The sequence below is a fragment of the Lampris incognitus genome, chromosome 19, assembly GCF_029633865.1.
Source record: "Lampris incognitus isolate fLamInc1 chromosome 19, fLamInc1.hap2, whole genome shotgun sequence".
Lineage (NCBI taxonomy): Eukaryota > Metazoa > Chordata > Actinopteri > Lampriformes > Lampridae > Lampris > Lampris incognitus.
Window position 1 is genome coordinate 7,695,732 of NC_079229.1, and position 9,805 is coordinate 7,705,536.

Sequence of the window (9,805 nt, forward strand, 5' to 3'; positions counted from 1 at the left end):
CAGCAAACGGGTGAAAAGTTTCAAGTTGTACATATCAGGTTACGTCCACAATTATGAGGACTCATCCTCATAACATGCCATTGTCAATAGCACGCGCCAACAAACAGGAAATTGGTATGACCGCTGCAGTAGAAACTGGAAGTCAGTGGACTACAGTTTTGCACAGAGGAAAGTGGGAAGCTGGATGTGGGTATGTGTCCTGGTCGCTGCACTAGCGCCTCCTCTGGTCGGTCGGGGATCCTGTTCGGGGGGGGAAGGGGAAACTGGGGGGAATAGCGTGATCCTCTCACGCGCTACGTCCCCCTGGCGAAACTCCTCACTGTCAGGTGAAAAGAAGCGGCTGGCGACGCCACATGTATCGGAGAAGGCATGTGGTAGTCTGCAGCCCTCCCTGGATCGGCAGAGGGGGTGGAGCAGGAGAGTGGGGTAATTGGAAGCTGCCCTTACCTACCAGAAAGCGGTGGAAATTGCCATCTCTATAGAGACGGTGGCAAGGTAGTCCCAGCCGCTTACCAGCTCCATGAAGGTGAATGCCACGTCCCTCATCAACTCCAGGGAGGACATGCACCCGGAGTGGTAGTTCAAATCATGCTGAAAGTGACTGCTTCTACAAAGATCAGATCTGCCACCGCCCTGATAAGAAAGGCCACGTTTCATGCACATGCAAAGACAGAAGCAGGGAAATAAAGCAGCAAACACAGTGAGGGAGAAAAAGGAAAAGGAAGGAAAATTCAAAGACAGGTTAATAAGCTGGACACTAGTGCTGAGCCGAGTGACACTGATACGAAACTCAGACGCTGAATTAGCCCTGAACATGGTAGATGTAGCTAATGATGAGACGTGGAGAAGAAATGTCGTACAGCGGGACAATCCAGCCTCTTCTGCAATCTGGGTCAGGCCAGAAATAGAGGGGCAAACAGCAGAGATGGATCTAGACACTGGGGCAGCAGTCTCCCTTATTTCAGAGAAGCTTAAAGTGCCTACAACAACTCTTGCTGATTTCCCCAGTTCAGTGAATGGGCCACCCCCATCGTGCCAATCACAAAGAAAAAGGGTGTGTGTGCATCTGCAGGGATTTTAAAGTAACCATCAACCCCGTCCTCTATGCTGAACATTATCCCATCCCCCAGATAGAGGACTTGTTTGCTTCTTTAGCGGGGCACCAGGGTTTCAGCAAACTTGACCTCTCAGGTGCCAGTCCAGGAGAGCTCCCACAAATACCTCACCACCACAACATACAAGGGAATGTTCCGTTACAACCGGCTGCCTTTGGGAATAACGTCAGCGCCCTCTGTCTCCTAGCGAGTCATGACCAAGTTGTTCAGGGGATCCTCGATGTGTACTCTTTTCTGGATCACGTCCTAGTAACTGGATGTGATGACACTGATCATCTGAAAAACTTGGGAGACAGTGCTGAGTCACTTGAAGAAATTTGGCCTCTGGGTGCAGCATGAAAAGTGTGAGTTTTTAAAAAGCTCACTGGAATACCTGGGACATATCGATGCCACAGGCCTCCACAAATCCCCAGATGCCCCTGCCCCAATGAATGTAAGCCAGCTCCGCTCTTTTCTGGGATTAATAAACTATTATGGCAGATTTGTTCCAAACATGGCAACAAAACTCAGCTCCTTGCAAGCATTGCTACACAAGGGGGCACAGTGGAAATGGTCTCTGGAGTGTGAAAAAGTGTTCTGTGTGGCAAAAGACCAGTTCCTCTCAGAGAGAGTACTGACTCATTATGACCCCCAACTGCAGATCAGACTGGCATGTGATGCCTCGCCTTATGGCATGGGCATGGTGATTTCTCATATGATGTCTGATGGTCAAGAGAGACGCATGGCGTTCGCCTCCAGAACCTTGAGAAAAGCAGAGCAAAACTATGCTCAAATCGAAGGGGAAGCCCTTGAAATATTTGGCGTATGCAAATTTCATGCATATCTGTATGGGTGTCATTTCACCCTACTCACTGGCCACCGGCTACTGACAACAATATTAAGCCCCAGCAAAGCTGTTCCATCTGTCTATGGCAGCTGCTAGGCTTCAACGATGGGCCCTTGTATTAACAGCTCACAACTACACGATTCAGTACAGGGATGATCATGGCACGTGATCACATGTGATCATGGTAGTGCGGATGGCCTGTCATGCCTGCTGCTGCAGGTAGCACACAAGGACAAACCAGGTTCAGTGGATACAGTGGTGATACATCACCTGGACTCCCTGCCTGTATTCATCACAGACATTCACAAAGAAACGAGGTATGACCCAGTGCTCTCTCAAGTGGTGGGCATGATTTTGTCAGCGCAGTTTCCTGTGGTGAAAGGGCAGGACACTGCCTTGACACCCTTTTACTTAAGGAAAGATAAGCTCACAGTGGTCCAGGGGTGCCTTCTGTGGGGCAACCGGGTAATTGTGCTCCCAAAATTGAGACAATTACTGAAAGAGCTGCATGTGGGGCACCCGGGAGTGGTTAAAATGAAAGCCATGGGTTGTAGTTACATCTGGTTGCCGGGGATTGACGCTCAGATTGAACAGCAGGCCAAAGTGTTTCATTCATGTCAGTGCAGCCAGAAGTCTCCGAGTTTCTCCCCGCTGCATTCATGGCCATGGCTGGGGACGCCATGGCAGAGGATACATGTGGATTTTGCTGGTCCTTTGGAGGGAGGTATGTTTCTGGTTGTGGTGGATACCCACTCTTAAGCAGCTGGAAGTGTGGCTGATGGAATCCACCACAACCTCTAAGACTATTCAGGCTCTAAGGACTTTGTTCAGCCATCATGGTTTCCTGAAGTGTTGTTCAGTGATAACGGTTCACAGTTCACTTCGAGTGATTTTGAGGCTTTTCTCAGAGCGAATGGAGTGAAACACATGTGCTCTGCACCCTTTCACCCAGCCACAAATGGTCTGGCAGAATGGTTTGTACAGACACTGAAGTGTTCGTTGAAAGCGTCCAGGGGCTCGACCACAGTGCAACATAGACTGGATTCATTCCTGCTCAGCTACAGAAATACTCCTCATGTGACACCTAATGAGTTTCTTGTCATGCTCTTTTTCTGCCATTGCTCCTGCTTCAACCTCCTCAAACTAAGTGTGGCGGCTGTGGTGGATCAGGCACAGCCAGACTAGCAGGGTTGTAGGGCTCCATTCGCCAAGGAAAAAGGCTTTGCAGTTGGGGACTCTGTGCTGTTCCCTGATTTTAGGCAGGGGGAGGACAAGTGGATACGGGGTGTAGTGGTGTCTCAGGCAGGGCATGTGTCTTATGTGGTTGATGTGGGCTCAGCGCTACACTGGAAATGCCACACAGACCAGATGTGAGCCAGTGACCCGGAAATGCTCACACCCAGAGGGCCACGACAACTTGCCTTAATGGGTCAAAAGGCTACTGTCCCCATGAAAGGCCCAGCAACTATTCCCCCAGCGTGTGGGCAGGATCCCCCCCCAGAAATGTCACCTAGTCACCCAAACAGAGGCAGCCAACCCACGACCAACAGAAGTGTCAGTGGCGGCTGATGCTCCTCCAGAGACTGGTAGGAGGTACCCTTTGTGGGTCATCAAACCCCCCCAACCGTCTTACCTTTTAATGGACCTTTGGTAAGAGGCACTCACCACATCAGTTTAGTTAGTAGGTCTTGTCTCTCTGATAGGGGCAGAATAATCCCAAAACAGACTCGAGGTGGGGACAGTGTCATGGAAAAGATTTGTATGATAATAATAATCTGTTATGAGGTCAGTGTTGTTCTGTTGGAACATATCTCAGCAGGGTTTCGCAGGGACTGCAATCTAAATAAGTGCGGAGGAGTTGTGGTATATTGGGCTGGCTGTTTGTTCTGGGCTCATTCCCCCGGCTACTGCCGGAGGACGACAGTGTTCTTTTCTTATATTTTTGGTTGCATTTCCTGTTCCTGTCTGCCCATGTATAAGTGTACACGGCAACATGCTGAAATATCACCTCACTCCCGTCATTATATTGACATTATGTTGGGGTAATACAGTAATGTCAGTGCTGTCACATAGTGAATGTAACACCCCATTAGATGGAAAGATGGAGAGAAAATGAACGCATTAGATTGACACTTCAGAGACATGCGGCGGTTCACTAGTGGGCTCTTTGTGTTACATGTGAATGGCTAATGGAGCTGTCATTCACCGGTGCGTTTCGCAAGTTGTCAATGTCATCATTCAGTGATGATAATTGTGATGCCCTCTGCAGACTCCTTGCATGGCGCATCAAACAACAACAAACTGAGAGGGCAATTACTAACATTGAAGATGAAAATGGGAATACCCTAGTTGACCCTTTGGAAATTAATACAGCATTTGAAAATGTCTATGAAAACCTCTACAGATCAGAGCATACTATCAGTGGGGCTATCCAGACTGAATTCCTAGACAAACTAAACATTCCCAAAACTTCTAAGGGAAGCAAGAAAACGCTGGATAAACAACTAAGCATAGCTGAGATATCAGAAGCCATAGGTGCATTGAAGGCTGGAAAAACAGCAGGGCCGGATGGCCTCCCAATTGACTTATATAAACATTTTAAAGATAAATTGATAACTCCACTTTATGAGATGTACTTAGAAGCTTACATTGATGGTTATCTATCTGCTTCAATGAGAGAGGCTTTGATTATACTGCTTCCAAAACCAGGTAAAACTAATACTAAATGTGAGAATATGTGCCCTATAAGTCTAATGGACACAAAAATCCTCAGTAAAATCTTGGCAGAGAGGCTAGAGGGTGTACTATCAGATATCGTGGGGATTGATCAAAATGGGTTTATAAAGGGAAGACAAGGGTATCATAATGTAAGACGTGTTCTCAATATCATATATGGCCAAAAGGGAGAAAGGGATACGGCTCTTCTCTGCCTTGATGCAGAGAAGGCCTTTGATAGGGTTGAGTGGGCCTGTCTTTTTGATGTTATTGCTCGGTTTGGGTTTGGAGATACTTTTGTAATTGGATTAAATTATTACATCTCAACCCTATGGCTGAGGTACTAACAAATGAAGTGGTATCTGAGCCCTTCAATATCACAAGAGGCTGCCCTCAAGGTTCACCTTTGTCACCACTCTTGTTTATCCTAGCTATAGAACCATTAGCTATAGCAATTAGAACTAGCAGAAAAATACAGGGCATCAAAATTCGTGACAGGTCATAAAATAGCCCTCTTCGTGGACGATGTAATTTTGTTCCTAAAACAAATGGACATTTCCATACCTGCACTGTTAGGTCTGATTGGCCTGTTCGGTAACATATCTGGATATAAATTAAATGCTTCAAAATCATCAGTTACTATGTTGCTTAATGAAAATGAGAGACAAAGTCCTGATCAATATGCGTCTATCTTTAAGCTCTCAACTAGTTTTACTTATTTGGACATCAGAATAATACCTCAGTTAGAAAACATAGTATCAATAAATTATGAACTTACATTGGACTCAGCTTGTAAATTGATAGAAAGATGGATGCCCTTGCCTATTTCTCTGATAGGGAGAATAGACATATTAAAGATGAGGATACTACCGAAATTCATATATTTATTTCAAAATATCCCTTTGGCGACACCTGAAGGAATATTTGCGAGAATCACATCACTCATTACAAAATTCATATGGAAAAAGAAGTCTGCTAGAGTTTGCCTGTCTCTTTTAAATCTTCCATTTGATACAGGTGGGTTGAAGTGTCCAAAGCTTTATTGGTATTACTTGGCAGCACAGTTGAGACCTATGATGTCCTATTTTTCTGCTGGAGATACTCCATCATGGATGGATGTAGAGTCATGCTCCGTTCAGATACCATTAAATTTATATCTGTGTTCAGCCAAGCTAAAACACCTCAGAGCACATACTGGCCATCCTATAGTGCTTAATATGGTTAATGTATGGTATGAGGTAAAGAAATATATTAATATATCTATCTCCTTGTCACAACTCAGTCCAATCTGGGGCAATGTTTCATTTAAAGCAGGCAAGTTGGATGCTGGATTCCAACTATGGGCAAAGAAAGGGCTAAGCAAAATATCTGACCTTTATAAAGAAGATGTTCGAATGTCTTTGGAGGAAATCTCCTTAACGTATAACATCCCAAGAAGGCATTTTTTAATACCTGCAGTTGAGGAGTTTTATTCCTTCTATGCAAAATCAGTCGTTGGTAATTCCAGAGCTTTCATCCTTAGAAGAAATTATTACCAAAAATTGCAACAGTAAGGGTTTGATTTCATTAATATGCAACTGGCTTGCATCTGGCTCTAATGAGACCTCAGAACTTGATGAGAACTTGATGCATGGAGGGTAGATTTAAAAGAGGACATTTCAAATAAGGATTAGAACATATCCTGTGAGAAGGCTCGGACACGAGCAGCCAGCACTAATTTAAAGCTACTTCAATATAACTGCTTGATGCTGCCTTATGTAACCCCTGTCAAATTGAATAAATATAACAGCAATATACCTGACATGCGTTTTAAATGTAATGAGGCTCAAGGAACATTTATGCATTGTATTTGGGAGTGTGACAAAATTAAGAAATTCTGGAGGGAGGTGATCAATACAATCATGATCATTTTGTCGGTAAATATCCCAGTAGACTCCAAGATGATATTGTTACACATGTATCCAACAGATCTCAACTTGAGAATTAAAGAATATAAGTTTATTGATTTTGCTGTACTGCAGGCAAAACGATTGATAGCTTTGAACTGAAAGAACGCTGTTGCACCTACAGTTGGTGCTTGGCTTAAGAATATGGTGCACTGTATGTAAGCAGAGAGAATAACATGTACCTTGAAACATAAAATGGGTGATTATAAAAGAATCTGGAAACCATTCATTGATTTTATAAAAGATGGAGATATGGGAGAGCTCTTACAGGAGGAAAACGTAGGACAGGGTACTTAAAGAATGTAGGGTACAAAGGTAAAGCGTAGACTCTAGAAGGGGATGGAGGCAGGTTTTGAAATGTTGTTGCAATGACGTCATTTTTTTGTCTGTATATCTTTATTTTGTTTGTTTGAGGTACCATGGAATTATATGGCCGATTTTGTCAAATGTTTTATGTTCATTTTGGCTCTAAATACAAGGGAGATGTTAAGAGGGAACAAGTGAGTGTTGGGGTGGGGGGCGGGGATGCATGTTTCGTTTGTTTAGGAAAGTTAAAATTTGCCATGTGATTTGCTGCATAATAATGCTGACATTTGTACAATGAAAAATCAATAAAGACATTTGTTTAAAACAAAATTGTGATGCCCTCATACATGCCTCTCTAAGGGAGCTTTGGAAGTGAGTTGTGCGCGAGAGTACGGAAGACGCAGACATAATTCTGCAAGCTCCATGAAGGTCAAGCTCCTGTTCTGCAAAACATTGTGGCGGGCCAGCATGGAAGAATTAGTCGAGTGGCAGAGATCTCTTTTTAGTCGCAACTGCCGTGACCCATACACTGCAGCACCACCCCGGGAGTGTGCTTTTATTTACATACTGGCCAGAACTGACAACAACACAATGAGGCTCACCTATCAGGGAATGGGGAACAGGTGAATAAAGCAGGGGCAGCAACAGACATGGCAAGCCAATCATGTAATGAGGTACAGGTGAACCTTGATGACCTTGATGTCCCAGGCCAACCATGGCATATATATATATATATATATGTGTGTGTGTGTGTGTGTGTGTGCGCGCGCGCGCGCGCACGCAGGGCACAGGGCGTGTGTGATGCGTCAGTGCAGCAGTACTGGGGGTAGTAGTGCTTGTAGTTAGTGCATGCTGCATGCTGCTTCTGCTTGCTACTCTATACTTTGAGCTACTGCCGCTGGCTAGCCCTCCTTTGTGGGGGTGAAAAGAGGAGTCGAGTGCGTAAGTCGCCCCTGCCGGTACATAGCCTCTCTACCGCCAAGACTCCTGCAGTGCCTCCTCGTGACAACACAAGGTAACTGGGTACCTTGCGGTCCCTGGCTAAACTTTAGGGGATCTCGGAGCTACAGCGGTCCCCAGAGGTCTGATGCGCAGGCCCATGTGAAGTGGATACGCCCTGGCATTGACCAACCACTGTCCCACTGCCTTGTGGGTGAGTCTAGGACAACAAAGGCTAGGGGAGCACACCCTGAGAGAAAAGCAACGTGCATGGCGGCGCACGATAGGCAGTCCTCTGACAGACTGGAGCTCCGGCAGCCTCCTGCAGCTGTGGAAGAGTGCTGGTCGTCTTGGGTCCCCCTTGCCACCGGATCCCACCCTCTCACAGGGAAGAAGTGCTGCTGGGACATGCGCACCCCCAGCATCACTCTAAATATTCTCTTTGCGCAGGTATCCACCTCTGCCTCGGTGAGACCAGCAACCGGAATATGGATCAAAGTCTGGCGGCGATGGGGTGTCTGGTGACGGGAGCAGGTATGAATGCACTGGAAGCTCCTAATCACACCCCTGCACGCCAGCGGCACGAGGCTATTCATGGTCGCCAGCAGCTGGATTTGAGTGGCAGCTGCTCTCGGCAGACCCCTTGTGTGTCTGAGCAGCCCTATTTAGGAGCCACATTGCTCACCCCAACTGGGGAGGGGCCTAGAAAAGGTGGCCTAAACATTGCCCACTCAAAACATCCTGGATAGCCTACCGCACCTATCGGGACATTCCACTCTGCGGTCGAAATAAGCAAAAGAAAATAATCCCTTTTAAACCGGCTACGTGGAACATGAGAACTCTGCTGGACATTAATGCCGAAAGACCTCAGCAAAGGACTGCACTCATTGCAGCGGAACTCAACTCCCTGCAGAGATTTTTAAACAGGGAGGCTACCTCTGCACCCGTGCACTTTTCCTGTTCATCTCACATGTATGGATGAATGAAACTGTCCCTCAGCAGTGGAGGGACGCTAACATCATCTCCATATATAAAGGCAAAGGAGACAAGTCCCTCTGTGGCAACACCTGTGGCATTTCACTACTGGCTGTTGCTGGAAAAGTCCTGGCCAAACTCATGCTACACAGGCTGGTAAAACACATCTCAGAGGCGCTGTTTCCTGAGTCACAGTGTGGGTTCAGGAGGAATAGGAGTACTGTGGACGTGGTGTTCACAGCACGGCAACTCCAGGAGAAGTGAAGGGAGCAACACCAGGACCTCTTCATAGCCCTCGTCGACCTGTCAAAGGCTTTCGACACAGTCAACGGGGACATCCTATGGAACATCCTCCTGAAGTTTGGCTGCCCACGAAAGTTTGTCAACATCCTTCAAAGATTTCATGTGGGGATGATGGCACGTGTGACCATTGGAGGCCAGGAATCCGAGCCCTTCAGGGTGTGCACCGGGGTACGTCAGGGGTGCATCCTTGCTCCAGTTCTCTATAACATATTCCTCCTGTGTGTGACATTGCTGCTCCACGGGGAAATCAGGAAGGACAGTGGGGTTACTGTGGACTTCAGACTAGATGGAAACCTATTTAACATCCGTAGGCTCCAAGCGGTCACAAAAATGACATCTGAGCACATCATCGAGTTACAGTACGCAGATGATTGTGCAGTTGTGGCCCCCATATCGGAGGCACTACAAGCTACCCTTGCAGCTGCTGCAAGGGCGTATGGTAGGCTGGGGCTCTCTATACATGTGGCAAAGACTGAAGTAGTATGCCAGTGGGCATCTACTCCTCCAGCTCATTCACCAACCTTCCCCATCTCCGACAAACCACTTGCAACAGTGGAATCCTTCAAATACCTGGGCATCTTCCTCTCTGACGACTGCAGCATCGACAGGGAGATACAAAACCAGATTAAACAAGCGTCATTCTCTTTTGGCAGACTTAGGAAGGGTCTTTCAAAACAAAG